Raw genomic sequence first — 15793 nt, 5'->3', positions numbered from 1 at the left:
CTAAAAATTATACATGCATTTCTCTCTCAACATTTGCTACGAAAACCTCAGCAGTTTTCATAAATCACATCTTTCCCTTTACTAAAGAATCGTGTGTCACCTGCATTTGCATATTAAGCATGGTAAAATAATTGGAATTGAGATATACCATTTCTCATTTCTTTATGAATCCCCCTGTTATGGATTGAATTATGTCCCCCAAGAACATGCGTCAACTTGGCTAGGATATGATTTCCAGTATTGTGTGATTGTCCTCCATTTTGTGATCTGATATAATTATCCTATGTGTTGTAAATTCTAACCTCTGTTATGTTCATGGAAACCCTGATGGCGTAGTGGTTAAGACCTATGGCTGCTAACCAAAAGGTTGGTGGTTGGAATCCATCAGACTCCCCTTGGAAACCCTATGGGGCAGTTCTTCTCTGGGCTATAGGGTCACTATGAGTCAGAATTGACTTGATGGCAGCGAGTTTGGTTTTTATTATGTTAATGAGGCAAGATTAGAGGCAGTTATGTTAATGAGGCAGGACTCAGTCTACAGGATTAGGTTGTATCTTGAGTTGATATTTTTTGCGATATAAAAGAGAGAAGTGAGTAGAAATGAGAGAGACATCATTACCACCAAGCAAGAAGAGCCAGGAGTGGAGCGTGGCTTTGGAGTTAGGGTCCCTGCACTGAGAAGCTCCTACACTAGGGGAAGACTAATGACAAAGATCTTTCCCCAGAGTCAACAGAAAGCAAAAGCCTTCCCCTAGAACTGGCACCCTGAATTTGGACTTCTAGCCTCTTAAACTGTGAGAGAATAAATTTCTGTTTGTTAAAGCTATCCACTTGTGGTATTTCTGTTATAGCAGTGCTAGATAACTAAGATACCCCCACCAAAAAAATCTTTAAAAGAGCCATTAAGACAAAAGATTTTGAAAGCAAATCTTTGGTTTTTGTGAATGAATGATAGAGAGGGAGAGAGAGATGAATTGCAAAGTGACTGTAGCTAGAATTATTTTTTCTTTCCAAATTTAGTTTTGAGGCTTATATACATCTAGATTAAAAGAAGACAAGCTAGGCAATTAGAGATAGAAAATCCAATTACCCCTCCTTATCTCTGCAGCAGGTCAGAGGGTTTTAGAAATTTAGCAGGACTGAGTTTCATTGCAGAAAATATAGGAGAGTCACAGATTGATGAAGAAAAAGAGGGGGAGATACGAATGCAAGGGGATACAGAAGTGGGAAAACATAGTAAAAGCTTTTAACTGAGGAATATGATGGCCACTTTTAATTTAGAGAAGGAATAAAATAGAAAAGCAAATTCCTAACCAATGCTCACTAGATGCTGAGTGCTAGCCTGGCTTCTGACCCTTTAGATACTGTGAGGTGGAAACTCCTGTTTACCTCTCAAGGTTGACCTCAGCATGAAGTTTGTCCCCAGTTTTCACTGATTCATGGACACTAAAACCCCAATCTTTTTTCTGGCAAGGCTGGGTTTAAACTCTATTGGCTAGTTCTGCTATGCGGTTGTCATGGCAACCTTCACATTCTAAACCTGAGCACTCAGGGGAGGGATTGATTATATCTGGAAGGTGGAGCATATTTAACCAGACAAGTGAGGCATAAGCCCAGCCTTCCAGACTGGGCAGTGAAGTGGGAAAGGCAAAGTGGATGGCAGGGAACAAAGGAGGCCTCTCAGAATACTCCTCCAGTAAGGCAGCCATTTTTAGATTTCCCCTCTCCAACAAACCCATTGCTAAGCACTGGCAAGGCTCTCTACTGCCTGCCCCATGAAATCCAAATACCTCAGCACACCCCCAATGCCCTCCACCAATACCATCTTTCCATTTCATGGTGTCCATTTCTCTTTAGTCCCTCAGAAAACCTCTCCTGCAGCCAAACATTTCTGCACATTGACCCCCAAGCATTGCTTGTCTGTGGCTACAGCCAGTTTGTGTCCATCTACTCATTCAACCCAAGGTAACTTCTCACTTTCTCTCTGCCCCTCACCTTCCAAACTCTGGGAATAATCCATCCCCTTTAGGAAACCTAACACAGCTACTCACATCACACATCTCCTCCACTTTCCTCCACTCATTAGGGATGACCAATTCACCAAGTGCACAAAATAGTGTATTTTCAGGTGACACATGGCCAGGAGCTGTGAACCAAATTGGAGCTTCAGAGATGTGAGTGTGGCTGTGTGTGAAAGCCCTTGACTTCCCATGTATATCTTTAACACTGTATTCAAGGGCAAAAATTAATCATTGTTTAACTAGCCACAGTCTTAAAACACTGATTTCATTTGGAATACTCATTTCTCTCCATTGACATTGATAACCAAGAAGCGCGACCGTCTTCTCCGTCTGCCATGCTTGTCCCCATTCCTTGTGAATAGGGCTCCTTATCATCCAGGAGGCTCAGATATCACCTCCTCACAGAAGCCTCCCCCCCACCACCTTCCAATCTAAAGGAGCCTACCAGTCAGCCTACCTGACATCACCCTGTTCGTTTTTATCGCAACACTAACAAATCCATGTGTAATACTTCTTTATTTCTTTATTCTCTCTGCTTTCTCACAAGTATGTAAGGCCCAGAAGAGAAAGAACCTTGTCTGTTCTGTTTGCAAGTTGCTCCTGAAATAGTGCCTCTCACAGATTGCATAATCAATCAACATTTCTTGGTAAATCAGTGAATTCACATCCTAAAAAAGTGGTCGTGATTTTTCTTTTAATCCTTCCCTTTCATTTATAGGTGAAGGGAATATTGGATAGCGTGGGAAATTTTCTAATTCATTTTGTTAAAGTTCTGACTCTGGTCATTCTATCATGATAAAAGCCCAGCCCAACAGCCTTTTAAGGGCTCTGACATCCAGGTTTTCTTCTCTCCACCCTTCTAGACCATCCCCTTGTATGGGGAGTATCTAATTCATAAACTAATTCAGATGCAAAATACAGCCAACTTCAACACTTTTAATAATCTTGTGGGGTTTGGGAGGATCTCTACAAGCTCATTACTATGCACTTTTTTATTTGATCCTTCCAGCAATCCTATAAGGTAGGGATATTCCCTACCTTATAAAATAGAAATACACTCCCATACGACAGAAAACTGAACAGCAGCTCAGAATGTTTGAATGCTCAGAGTTATAGGAGTAGTAAGTTGCCAAAGCTGCATTCAAACCCACATCTTTTGATTTCACATCAAGCATCTGTTCCTCCAGACCTTTTAACACTAGTTTCCAAAAAGCAGCTTCACGCAATGAGAGCAATCCTAGACCAACCAACCCTAGAACCAAACCCATTGCCACTGAGTCGATTCCAACTCATAGAGACCCTATAGGGGAAAGTAGAACTGCCCCACAGGGTTTCCAAGAAGCGGCCGGTAGATTCGAACAGCTGACCTTTTGGTTGGCAGTGGACCGCTTAACCACTGCACCACCAGGGCTCCAAGCCTAGACCAGGAGTCAGAAAATCTCTACTCGTTCAAATGATGGCTTGCCACTTGCTGGCCTTGTGCCCTGCAGCAGCTGCTCCATCTGTAAAATTGTGATAGCAAATAACCCACCAACCTCCTAGGGTGGCTAGGATGAACACACAGGACAATGTACGTGGAAATCCCTGTATTCTGTTTTACACAAAACGCACCAAGTAAAGAATGGAATTTCATTAGGTTCATGTCCAAAATGATTGATATATCATCCCCTTTGCTCCAAGAACTCTCCAGAATCTGCTAAAACAAGGGAAGAGTCAGAGGGGACAAACTCAGTGAAGTCACAGGTTTAGCAGGGCCAGACTGGGGTAGCAGTGACCTGGACAAACCTCTTTGGGAAGAATAAAAATAAGTGTACAATTGCAACTAGCTCTCAGGCAATGTTGTCATTTGAACTGCAATGAGATACAATCAGCCTGAGCTCTTTTGGCAAGTCCAAGGTGTACACTTCACAGTGAGAAGGGAGCTGAAGATGGAATTCTCCAGCTAGCACAGCTCGGAAAACTTACCACCACACACCCAAAGGAAACAAACCAGCCCCAAAGAACACCACGCTCATAGCTCTCCATCCCCATGGCTGACAGCTAATACTCAACGTGGCAAACTGCTGGCGGACAGTCCAGCCTCCGGCCTGTCTCCCGCGGAGGATTCAGAACTGACAAGTCCAATGAAATAAAATCATACTTTGCTCCTCCCTGATCAAATTTTCCAGAGAAACTGGTCAGAGAACAAAAACAAATCTCTGCAATAATCTTTCTCACAGATCTCTTTCAAAATAACGACTAAAATAAAAACCAATAATTTTTCTGAAAAGCTCTACATTTTCCTCATTTGAGTTAAATCAGAAGGATTCATGTATTGACCTACACAAAAGGCTCTTGTATATTTTCTTTTTCCTTAAGACACCATTAAAATGAAATTCTTAATATGCTCTCATGACGATTTGGACAAACCTATAATTCATGTTATGATTTTTGAGAGGTTTCACCCTCCAGAAGTAGTGAGCCTATCAGCACCGTTGCACTCTAGCCTGAAAATGCTTTTCATTTCTAAGAGACGGACCCTTTTTTTCTAATTATTTATACAAGGGCTTCACTATAGATCACCAGGCCTTTCTTTTGATTTTCTGCACGTGACACTTTAGAATGAAAAACTGGTGACTGCATTAATTAAAAACAAAGATGAGATGTCTTATTCTTTTTTTTTTTTTCATTTTTTTCTCGTAAAAGTCCCAGTAAGCAGACCTCGGTGTGTGCCTGCAGCCTGCCAAGCAAGGCCAAGTTTTCAGGTTTTTGTCATTTGATCTGACACAAGCTGAATTTGCTGATTAGAACCGTTAATTGGAGAGTGAGATGAAGCAGTTAAACACTAAGCGGCGGAGACAGCGGAGGTGGCAGTTGGATCATTCATCTCAAATCTAAAGAGAAAAGAAGACTCCATCTACCTCCTGCTTCCTTCCTCTCCCCACACCACCTCCCCTCAATCAAATCACACCATCAGACTTGAGAAAGAACAAAAAGACAGAGGGGAGGGAGGAGGATTCTCTCCCCAAACTGCCTTGGAAATAGCCTGTTCCCCACTTTTTGTTACCTGAAGGAATGGGTCCCAAGTGCCTGGTGGAGAGCATTAAAACCCAAACCAAACCGGTGGCTGTCGAGTGGATTCTGCCTCCTAGCAGCCCCATGTATGCCAGAGTACAAGTGTGCTCCACAGGGTTTTCGATGGCTGAGTTTTTGCAAGTACAGGAAAACCTGCGAAAGCTGTAACCTGTATACAGCAGAAAAGTGGCAGGGAAGGAAAACTCAAATATTTCCCACTAAAACTAGGTATAGAAAAGTTTCCTGCCTTTGCACCATGTCAAAGGCAGGAAACTTTTGAGACCCAGAAAGTCATGGCAGTCCCGTCGAGTTCCATCTTTCACAGGTTTCACTGTAGGTCACCAGGCCTTTCTTCTGAGGCACGTCTGGGTAGACTGGAACTGCCAACCTGTCAGTTAGCAGCTGAGCACTTAACAGTTTGTGCCACCCAGGACTGCGTGGTGGCTGGCAAGTCTTGGGATAAAGAGGTCCCATCTTCTCTTGCATCAGAAAACTACCAGTCAATAGGTGATAATAGTTACGCGTGAGAAGTGGACAATGTGCTTTCAGGTGTAGTATCTCATTGGAACCACATAACGTTCTTGGAGGTTCAGTAGGGATCAGTAGGGCACACTGTGTTCAAGGATGAAGAAATGGGGAGCTTACCTAAGATCCCATGTCTGAGAAGTAAAATATTTTGAATTTCTCTGACTCAGTGCTTTTTCTTACCTCTGTGCCTTGTGTAAGTGGGTTATCTATTGTAAAAAAAGGCAAGGGAAAATAAAGAAATATTCAACTTGGCCTCTTTCGTCAAAGGGCTTCCAGTTCAGCTGGGGAATCTAGAATGTCCGTGTGGTCGTGAGTCATAAGCTGTAATATCTCGGTATGATCAGCATGATATTATGTAAGTGCCCGTTAGTTTATGCTTGAATTGCTGGATGGTCAGCTCCTATAGGTTCTCAAGAATGCCCAGTCCAGAGCAGGTCAGCTGCATTTTATCAGAAAGAGCCACACTCCAAAGCAGCATCTATAGATTCTTCCGTTATCATGATGTCGTTGTTGTTAATTGTCATCAAATCGGTTCCAATTCATGGCAACCCCATGTGTGCAGGTTAGAACTTCTCCATAGGGTTTTCAAAGCTGTGACCTTTCCGAAGTATATCACCAGTCCTCTGAAGGGAAACCCTGGTGGCAGAGTGGTTAAGTGCTATAGCTGCTAACCAAAAGGCCGGCAGTTTGAATAACCCACCAGGCACTCCTTGAGAACTTTACGGGGCAGTTCTACTCTGCACTGTAGGGTCTGTATGAGTCGGAATTGACTCGATGGCAACAGGTTTGGTTTTTGGTTTTTGGTCTTCTGAGGTGCCTCTTGGTAGGTTCGAACTGCCAACCTCTCCACTAATATAATCTCCATCCAAAACTGATATTTTTCAAATTAGCATAATGGGGGTGAAAAATGGGCTTTCATTGGTGAAACTAATGCCTGCTTCAGTAGCATGATGAATATTAGAAATTGGCTTTCATTGTAGAAATTCAAGATATTCTAGATATGCGGGTTTACTAACACTGCTTAGAAACGCTCCCACCCTTTCCTGAACTGTGTATAGAATATGACTAGGCCTGTTCCCAGTACTCCTAAGGGATAAGACTCAAGCCTGACTCCTAATTACTCCAGTGTCCAGCCAGGATGCTTGGTGCCAACTAGAAGTCACAGGATCCGACTTCAAAAATGTTGCTGGTCTTGCCTTCACAAACCCTTTTTTCTAGACTGGTTGGAATATCTGAAAAGACAGGAGCTGGGGCTTTACTGGGAGTTCCTGAGCGATGCAAATGGTTAACACTTTCAATCCACCCTGAGGTGCCTTAGAAGAAAAACCTGGCTACCTATTTCTCAAAAATCAGCCATTAACAACCGTAGGGTGCACATTTCTACTCTGACACACATGGTGTTGCCATGAGTCAGAATCCACTCGGTGGCAGCTGGTCTGGCTTGGTTTTGGTTGGGGCTTCACTGAGTTGCAGAACAGGTTGTATAGACTGTTTTTCGCTGGTTGTGATAAATACCTGGCTAATAAAAAAATAAAAAATAATATCTATGTAATACATTCATTATAACCTGGTAGCAAGGGTATGAGGGAGTAGCTAACCCCTGCCACCTCAAATGTCTTTGATGGCTCTTTGTCTACCAAAATAAGCTAAAAACTGTGCCCAAAGGCAGATTTAATGTGACGCAAATGAAGTTTCAGCTTTAAGGTCCCTTACTTGTATGGGCCTCTTCTAAGGCTCAGTTCTAATTTTGTATTCATAGCTTTACAGTCTTTAACTTAAAGAGGGCCCCAAGACTGAATACATTTCAGGTTTCACAGTACTTAGATAGACCCCTGACTTGAGAATGACTACATTACCTTAGATCATTTCCAACGCAGAATTTTCTGCAAGTATTCATTGGGCTGTTCTCTATGTATTTCCCTCCCCTTCTTCTGTGTTTGAAAACCCTGGTGGCATAGTGGTTAAGAGCTACAGCTGCTAACCATAAAGGTTGGCAGTTTGAATCCACCAGGCATTCCTGGAAGCCCTAGGGGGCAGTTCTACTCTGTCCTATAGGGTCACTATGAGTTAGAATCTACACAATGGCCTTTTTGGTTTTTTCTCTGTATTTTCTTTGGACCCCTAGGGCCATTTTTCCTTCCCACACCCATGCAAAGTTGAAAAACTAAAATGCTGGCCTAAGTGCCAGCCATAAGGGTAATGGTGGTTTGCTGGTAGAATTCTTGCTTTTCATGCAGGAGACCGGGGTTCAATTCCTGGCCAGTGCACCTCCGCACAGCCACCACCCATCTGTCAGCGGAGCCTTGCATATTGCTATGATGCTGAACAGGTTTCGGAGGAGCTTCCAGACCAAGATGGACTAGGACAAAAGGCCTGGCTGTCTACTTTTGAATATCAGCCAACAAAAACCCCATGGATCACAAAGATTCGATCCACAACCGATCATGGGAATGGCGCAGGACTGGCCAGCATTCTGTTCCTTTGTGCATGGGGGCACCATGAGTTGGAGCTGACTCAAGGGCAGCTCACAACAACAACAAGGGCCAGCAAAGATTCTCTGTAACATTGGCAGGACTGGGTTTTCTCCTCTGGGAACTAGCTAAGACTTGGCTGGGGATGGGGAGATAAAGGAAAAAGTGGCACAGGTGAAAAGGACATGAGAGGGGACCCATGGAGCCCCTCAAGTGAGAGAGAAGATGAGAAACTTCCAGCACAAGGACAGGGAGCACGGTTGAGGGGCCCAAAGGATTAACCTACCTTTAGGCATGGAAAGGAGCCCTGGCGGCCCAGCTTGGTGGCCCAGCTTGGTGGCCCAGTGATTAAGTGTTTGCCTGCTAACCAAAAAAAGGTCGGTAGTTCAAATCCACCAGCTGCTCATTGGAAACCCTATGGAGGAGTTCTACTCTCTCCTATAGGATCACTATGAGTTAGAATCGTTGGCAACTTTTGTTTGTTTGTTTTTTGGTTTAGGCATGGAAACCCCAGCACCCTGTGGACAACTGAGAAGTGTCAGTCACCTGGACCAGGCAGGATACAGGGAACTGGGAGGCCTTGAGTCACAGTGCAGGAACTTAGGGAAAGCATCACCCCCACCACAGTGGAAACAATGGGGAATCTCTCTGTGAGTTGGAGAGTTGGACATGGTAGTGCCACTTTTATACAAACGTTAAAATGATAAAGAATGCTACAAAGTAGCATTGCTGGATGTTATAAAGAAACCAGACAACTAGCAGAAATGTAGGCTTTGAATCAGGTCTGAGGTCAAATCTCTACCCTACTGCTTACTAACTGTGTTATCGCTGGCAGGTCAGTCAACATTCCAGGCTTCAGTTCTACCTTCTGTAAGTGGGGGAAAGAGTAATTACTTTCTAGGATTGATTAATATCTTAAATGGAACTAATGCACACGAAGTGCCTGCGTGTCAAGGCTACTCGATAAGTAACAGTAGTGACTATTAAGACGGCCTAGAATGTACATTAAAAAGAAGCATCGCTTCTTGGAAGGTGAACCAGAAGCGATTGGTTAGGCAGAGTCATGACAGCAGAAATGACCATTTTGTTCTCCACAGTTGCATTACAGTCAAGCCTTTCATTAAGCATTGTTTTATTATATCACAAATGCAGAACTTTTTTTATGGAACTGCAAAAACGACATTTTTAGGTGAAAGCTAGAACGCCCTGCTTCTATTATTAAATTTCCATTCTTGGAATTTGGAACTAAATAAGTGCATTTCTTCTACCAGGCAAAATCTCTGTCCAGCTTTTCTATGCCAGAACCCTCCCCAAACCACCTGCCCAGACTCACTTGCACTCCTGTGTCTGTGGAGATATGGATTTTATGCTAGAACTTCCTAACAAACGGCCCTTTGCCCATCTGAGATGAACAGTTGCTTCAATCCATGTTATGATCACCTAAGACCAAGAGGAACAAGTAGAGGTAGAAGAAAAAGGCCTTTTTCTAGCCTCCTCAGCTGCCCAGGGAAGATGGAGAGAAGTCCTGAGGAGAGCATCCCAGCCCTCAGACCAGTCTGCCTTCTCTTACCCCATATCCTCCCAAGGGAGAAAAAGAAGGAGCACGGACTGGGTTATACAGGTCTCGGTTCAAAGCTCAGTCCCTCCACTTAAAAGCTGTGTGACTTTCATCAAGTCACTTAATATTCCTGAGCCCCATTTACTTTATTTGCAAAATGAAGAAAATGATGCATGTGCCATTGGGTTCTAATCAGGGCTAAATAACACGTAATGGGCCAAATCTATCCCCGTCTGTCAGTTTGTCTTACTGGGATGGCTTGTGTGTTGTTATGATGCTGATAGCTGTGCCACTGGTATTTCAAATATCAGCAGGGTCAAATACCATGATGGACAGAATTCAGCAGACCTTTCAAACTAATACTGACTAGGAAGAAAGGCCTGGAGATCTACTTCAGAAAATCAGCCAATGAAAACCCTATGGATCACAGCAAAATATCATCTGATATAGTGCTGGAACTATATTGTCTGATACCAAACCAAAAACCAAACCTGTTGCCACTGAGTTTATTCCGACTCATGGTGACCCTACGGGACAGAGCAGAACTGCCCCATAGGGTTTCCAAGGAGCACCTAGTGGATTCGGACTGCCGGCCTTTTGGTTTAGCAGCCAGAACTCTTAACCACTATGCCACCAGGGTTTCCACTTGTCTGATGCAGTACTGGAACATTGCCTGATATAGTGTCCCCTAGGTTGGAAGACACTTGAAATACACAGTGACCGCGACCGTGGACTCGAACATAGCAATGACCGTGAAGATGGTGAAGGACAAGGCAATGTTTCGATCTGTTGTGCATGAGGTCGCCATGAGGCAGAGCCAACTTGATGGCAACTAAGATCAGCAACAAAAAACATACCTGATGAATGCTGGGCGCCTAGAGCAGAGCATCTGTGGTAGCTATTATTACCAAGATTGCTACCTACTCATCCACGTGGTGCCTGACTTCTTGGTTCTTTCTAATGCTGCTCCCACACCAAGCAATCCATCACGGGGTAGTAACCCCAAAGGGTGAGAAAAGGCCTAATTAAGAAGCTAGACTTGGCGGCGATGACGGAACCGTGTGGCCATGAGCACGGCATGAGGGACGCTAGATCCAGCAAGGGGGGCAGAAGCACAGGGAGAATGAGAGAACTAGTTGTAGCTGCTTCCCGGTTTGGTCTAGGATTGGTCTAGTCAAAACCTGCTGGAAGAGCATGGACAAAAATATCAGCTATTTCCGTTTCAGCTTGACAAGCAATAGTTGCACAAGGGGCAAACGGACTTCATAACACAGCCCATGGAGAAAGCTCTTCGCGATTTTTCTCCTTCGTAAAAATGTGTTCTATGCTGTTTACCAACTCCAGGCAGTGCAGCTGAAGTCACGGATCTCTGACGGGCCCTGTCAGGGCTTCCTTCTTTTTGACAACGTAATGCTATTCCTCGTCCCCCTTTGCTGTCCACACCTCCATCCCAAACTCACGCAAAAAGCGGCGCTGCGGGAATTCAGCCAGAGGTAGCAATGATAAGGGGAATGCGCCTTCTCCGCCCTTCCTAGTCTCTCAATTTCAAGGTTATTTTCTTTCTTCTCTGGCTCCTTCTCTGAAACAATTTGACACTGGTGCCTTTTCTTTTTGCCTTTCACAGGCTAAGACCTCTCCTAGCGTCTATGGAGAGCATCCCCTTTGAGGAGGAAGGGAAACGCGCCTGGTTTCTCCTCTGTGGCCTTTGTGATTTCTTGCTGTCTGGGCCACAGAGGGCTTTGCAGGAAGAGCAGAGAGGGAGGCAGATTTTTTTTTTTTTTTTTTTTACTTCAACCATTGAATATTCATCAGGTGATGGATTCTACCTCAACAATCAGCCAAGGGAGTAAAATAGTTTGCAGCCAGCTCTCTCTGCCACAGATCGAGCTCTGAACCATTGTAAGGTGGAGTTTTTCCCACGGGGTGAGGTGGAGCCGAGTAGCTGTTAATTTCCCTATACATCGACCCTCGCTCAGAGAGGATGCCTGTCAAACCAGCCCTCGGTAAGCGGCAAGAGTGATCTAACTTCCTTTCCCTAAAGGTAACTGTCCTCATTACTCTCATTACTGAGCCGAATGAACCTTGGGTGCATAATAGAATTTGCTTTAAAATATTCATCACCTGACAGCTGATATTTCAGCCATATTTGGCTTGAAAACTACACTGGGAGAGAGAAGCTGAACAGCAGAGCTCAATTAAGTTAGCATTTTGCTCACCTTCAGAAACTACTTTTCAAGTCCGAGTCATTACAATTGCATTACTCTCCTGTGAGCTCTCTGAGCAGGACAGGGGTGGTCCCTGACGAGCAAGCTGCCCCCCTTACAGACACATCAGCAGCCAGGAAGAGTCACACCTGTCCTGCCAAAGATAAACGGAAACTTCCACCTCCAGCCTGTCCTCGCCAAGCGCACGGCTTTATGCAGGAGCAATCGCAGCACTTTTTAAGTCAATTTGTGGCTTCTGGGTCAACCAGCTTTGTCGTGGTTTCCAATAAAGACGCAGCCATGAGGACAGGAGCACACGTCTGAAACAAGGCAAGTGGGGAGAATGGGAGACAGACACACTGGGATTCACATCACAGCTTCGCCATTTCCTAATTGGCTGGCAAGTCACTTCTCTGAGTCTCAGGTGGAGTCCCTGGATGGTACAAATGGTGAATGCGCTTGGCTGCTAACCAAAAGGTTGGAGGTTCGAGTCCACCCAGAGGCAACTCAGAAGAAAGTCCTGGCAATTTACTTCAAAAAACCAGCCATTGAAAACTCTATGGAGCACAGTTTTACTCTGACATCCGTGGGGGTATCTGTGAGTTGAAATCGACTCAGCGGCAACCAGTTTTACTGGTAAGCCTCAGTTTCCCCATCAGTGAAATACATATAGGGTTATAAGGCAAGGACTGGAAATAGCACAGAGAACATGCAGAGAAGAGCACCTGGAGCATCACTGATGCTAGATAAACAGCAGCCGCTGTGCCCTAATCATGGGGCGGAGGACTTAGTGACACCTGAGACTGCATGGGCCGCCTTGCGTCACCACCGACTGCCGACCTAGCTCCCCTACTAAAGCGTAAGCTCACAGGTCACTGTTAGGGATCGAGTTGTGTCCCCTCAAGATATATGCTGCAATCCTAACCCCTATCCAGGGAGTGTAATCCTTTTTGTAAATAGGGTCTCCTTTTCTATGTTAATCAGGGCCTACCAGTGTAGGCTGCGCCCTAAGCGTGATCACTTCTGAGTCATAGAAAGAGCAGAAGAGAAACAGATGCGGGAAGACAGACAACCTGAGAACGGAGGCAGACGCATCTACAAGCCCAGGACCTCCAAAGCTTGCTGGCTAACAGAAGCTGAAGTAGACCATAGGCTCTCCCCCCAGAACCATGCCCCCAATTTGGCCTACGGAAGTGTGAGAAAATTCATTTCTGTTCTTTAAAGCCACTCACTTGCGGTATTTCTGTTGTAGCAGTACCAGGGTGGTGCCAGCAGTTGGCACTCAGCTGCTAGCCTAAAGTTTGGCGGTTGGCGGTCTGACAGGGATCAAAATACAGGGTTCTGGACGGAGTGGGAGAAAAATGTAGACCAAAATTCAACTTTACAGAAAAAGACAAGACTTACTGGTCGGACAGAGACTGGAGGACCCCCAAAACTACGGCTCTGGACACTCTGCTAACTCAGAACTAAAGCCACTCCCGAAGTCCACCTTTCAGCCAGATTAGACAGGCCTATAAAATAAACAATAACGTACATGTGAGGAATATGCTTCTTAGTTCAGTCAAATATATGAGACCAAACGGGTCACACTTATCCAAAAGCAGGAAAAGAAGGCAGGAAGGGACAGGAACTGGACAAATGGACACAGGGAACTCGGGGTATCAAGGGAAAGGGGGAGAGTGCTGACACATTGCAGAGACTGCAATCGATGTCACAAGACAATTTGTGTATAAATTTTTTTAACGAGAAACTAATTTTAACTGTACACTTTCACCTAAAACACAATCAAAAAGGAAAATAAAGTTTGGTGGCTGGAACCTACCCAGTGGCTTCATGAAATAAAAGGCCTGGTGAATTACTTCTGTTGAGATTACAGTCAAGAAAACCCTATGGAGCAGTTCTACTCTGTAACGCGTGGGGTCCCCAGGAGTGGGGGCTGTCTCTGTGGCAGTTAACAACAACAGGGAACTGAGATAGTCGGGGACATCTTTCCTTGAACACCTCTGTCCTCAGTGTTCAACACTAGGGCTGGAACATAAACAGAATTCAACAAAACTCTCACGAGTTCGTAAATGAACCATTAACCCATTGATTGTCATAACTATTTGAATACTTAAGAATTATTATGAAGTGAACACAAATTAGTAAGTACCAATGTAATAATTCTAAGCAAAAATTTTAACAGGAAACTGACAAAAATGAGTCGTTCTTCTAATGACTACTGCTGCCAGGTCCTGGGCAAACAGGAATTTCACTTCAGAGGAGAACAACTGAAAACCAAAACAGGCCCTTTGGACGTGGGCTAAAAAAAAGTTTGATAATTGCATCCTCGTTGCTAATGGACATTTGCCCGTGGCCCCTAAACCATTCTATAATTTGAAAATATTCAGTTTGCTTGTTCTTTCTTAGTTTGCTGAGGTTCGGTTTTGTCTCAACATCCAAATGTTCAGAATCTTATTCAACCTGGTCCAAACCACTCTGGTCTAGAAATAGGCCTTGAAATCTAGCCAGACTTGGGTTTTATGCAATATTTCCAGTACTTCTGCTTTCAAAACAAGTTGGTGGAAAGAAAACACAAAACTAACTCTTATTGTGGTGTTCCAGAACTTTCCCAGTTCAGCCTGGAAATTTTGGTCTTCTTCAGAAAATTGTTGTGAGATACAATCAAGAAAAATAAAAATAATGCTATATTTCATTTGTTGAAGCCTTGGTGGGCTATTTGTAGATAACGTTTATTTAGTACAACGTCCTGTACATGAAGAAAGTACCATGGTACGTCTTTTCACAGAGGTTCATTTTTACAGGGAGTTCAGTACCAAGCCCAGGTTCCTGGTTTTCTTGGAGCAGCCACGCTGTTACCTGGTCCAGTCATCCCAGAACTGGGGACGGCAGGTAATGTGAGCTCTGCTATGCAGAAGCAGGGTCAGAAAGGCAACTTACCCCCACAACCAAAAAGTGGCACAACTGGGACTAGAACCGGGAGTTCTGACTCCTAGATCTGTGTTCCTTTTGCTGTATTGTGTGCGTTCTTCACATACAATGAATGCTAATGTCCCTGAGCAGGTAAATGGTTAGCACACTCAGCTCCTAACTGAAGGGTTGGAGGTTCAAGTCCACCCAGTGGTGCCTCGGAATAAAGGCCTGGTAATCTACTTCTGAAAAATCCCCCACAGAATACAGTTCTACTCTGACACACCTGGGGCCGCCATGAGCTGGAATCAACTCGACAGCAACTGACTTTTGCTTTTGTTTTTCTAAATAAACGTTATTATATTTCCAATACTATTACAAGATTATTTTTTAATTAACTATAGAAGTGTACGTGTATCATATATCACTAAAAGAAGGAGCCTAGGCTGAAGTGAACGTCTAGTGTGTTCTAAACAGTTCCAGTACGTGTTACTATGTGGTGAAACAAGAGTTCAGCAATGAGGACACTCCATCAACACCCTCAAACTGGATGATAAACAGCAATTTATGTTGACTGTGGCACAGTGGTTAAGAGCTCGGCTGCTAAGCCAAAGGTCGGCAGTTCAAATCCACCAGCCACTTCCTGGAAACCCGACAGGGCAGTTCTACTCTTACTCTGTCCTATCGGGTCGCTATTAGTTGGAATTGACTCAACGGCAATAGGTTTGTTTTTCGTTTTTTGTTTTTTTTTGGTGTACATTAAATCAGTTAATGAGGATTAAAAGAGTTGATATGTGTAAGACTTCACTAAGTGAAGACGCAGTATAGCATAGTGATTAGTCACAGCCTTGCAAGCAAGACTTTCTGGGTTTAATTCTTTCTTCTACTTGTTGGCCTTGTGACGTTAGGCAAGTTACTTAAACTCTGTGTCTCTGTTTCCTCATGTGTAAAATACGGATACTAATATAATATTACCTGGGTACTTGGCTAGAGGGACCTTGGAAGAAAGGCCTGGCAATTTACTTCTGAAGACTCAGCCACTGACAA

Source organism: Elephas maximus, chromosome 4, assembly GCF_024166365.1.
Source record: "Elephas maximus indicus isolate mEleMax1 chromosome 4, mEleMax1 primary haplotype, whole genome shotgun sequence".
NCBI classification, from domain to species: domain Eukaryota; kingdom Metazoa; phylum Chordata; class Mammalia; order Proboscidea; family Elephantidae; genus Elephas; species Elephas maximus.
Note: the sequence above shows the minus strand (reverse complement) of the source record.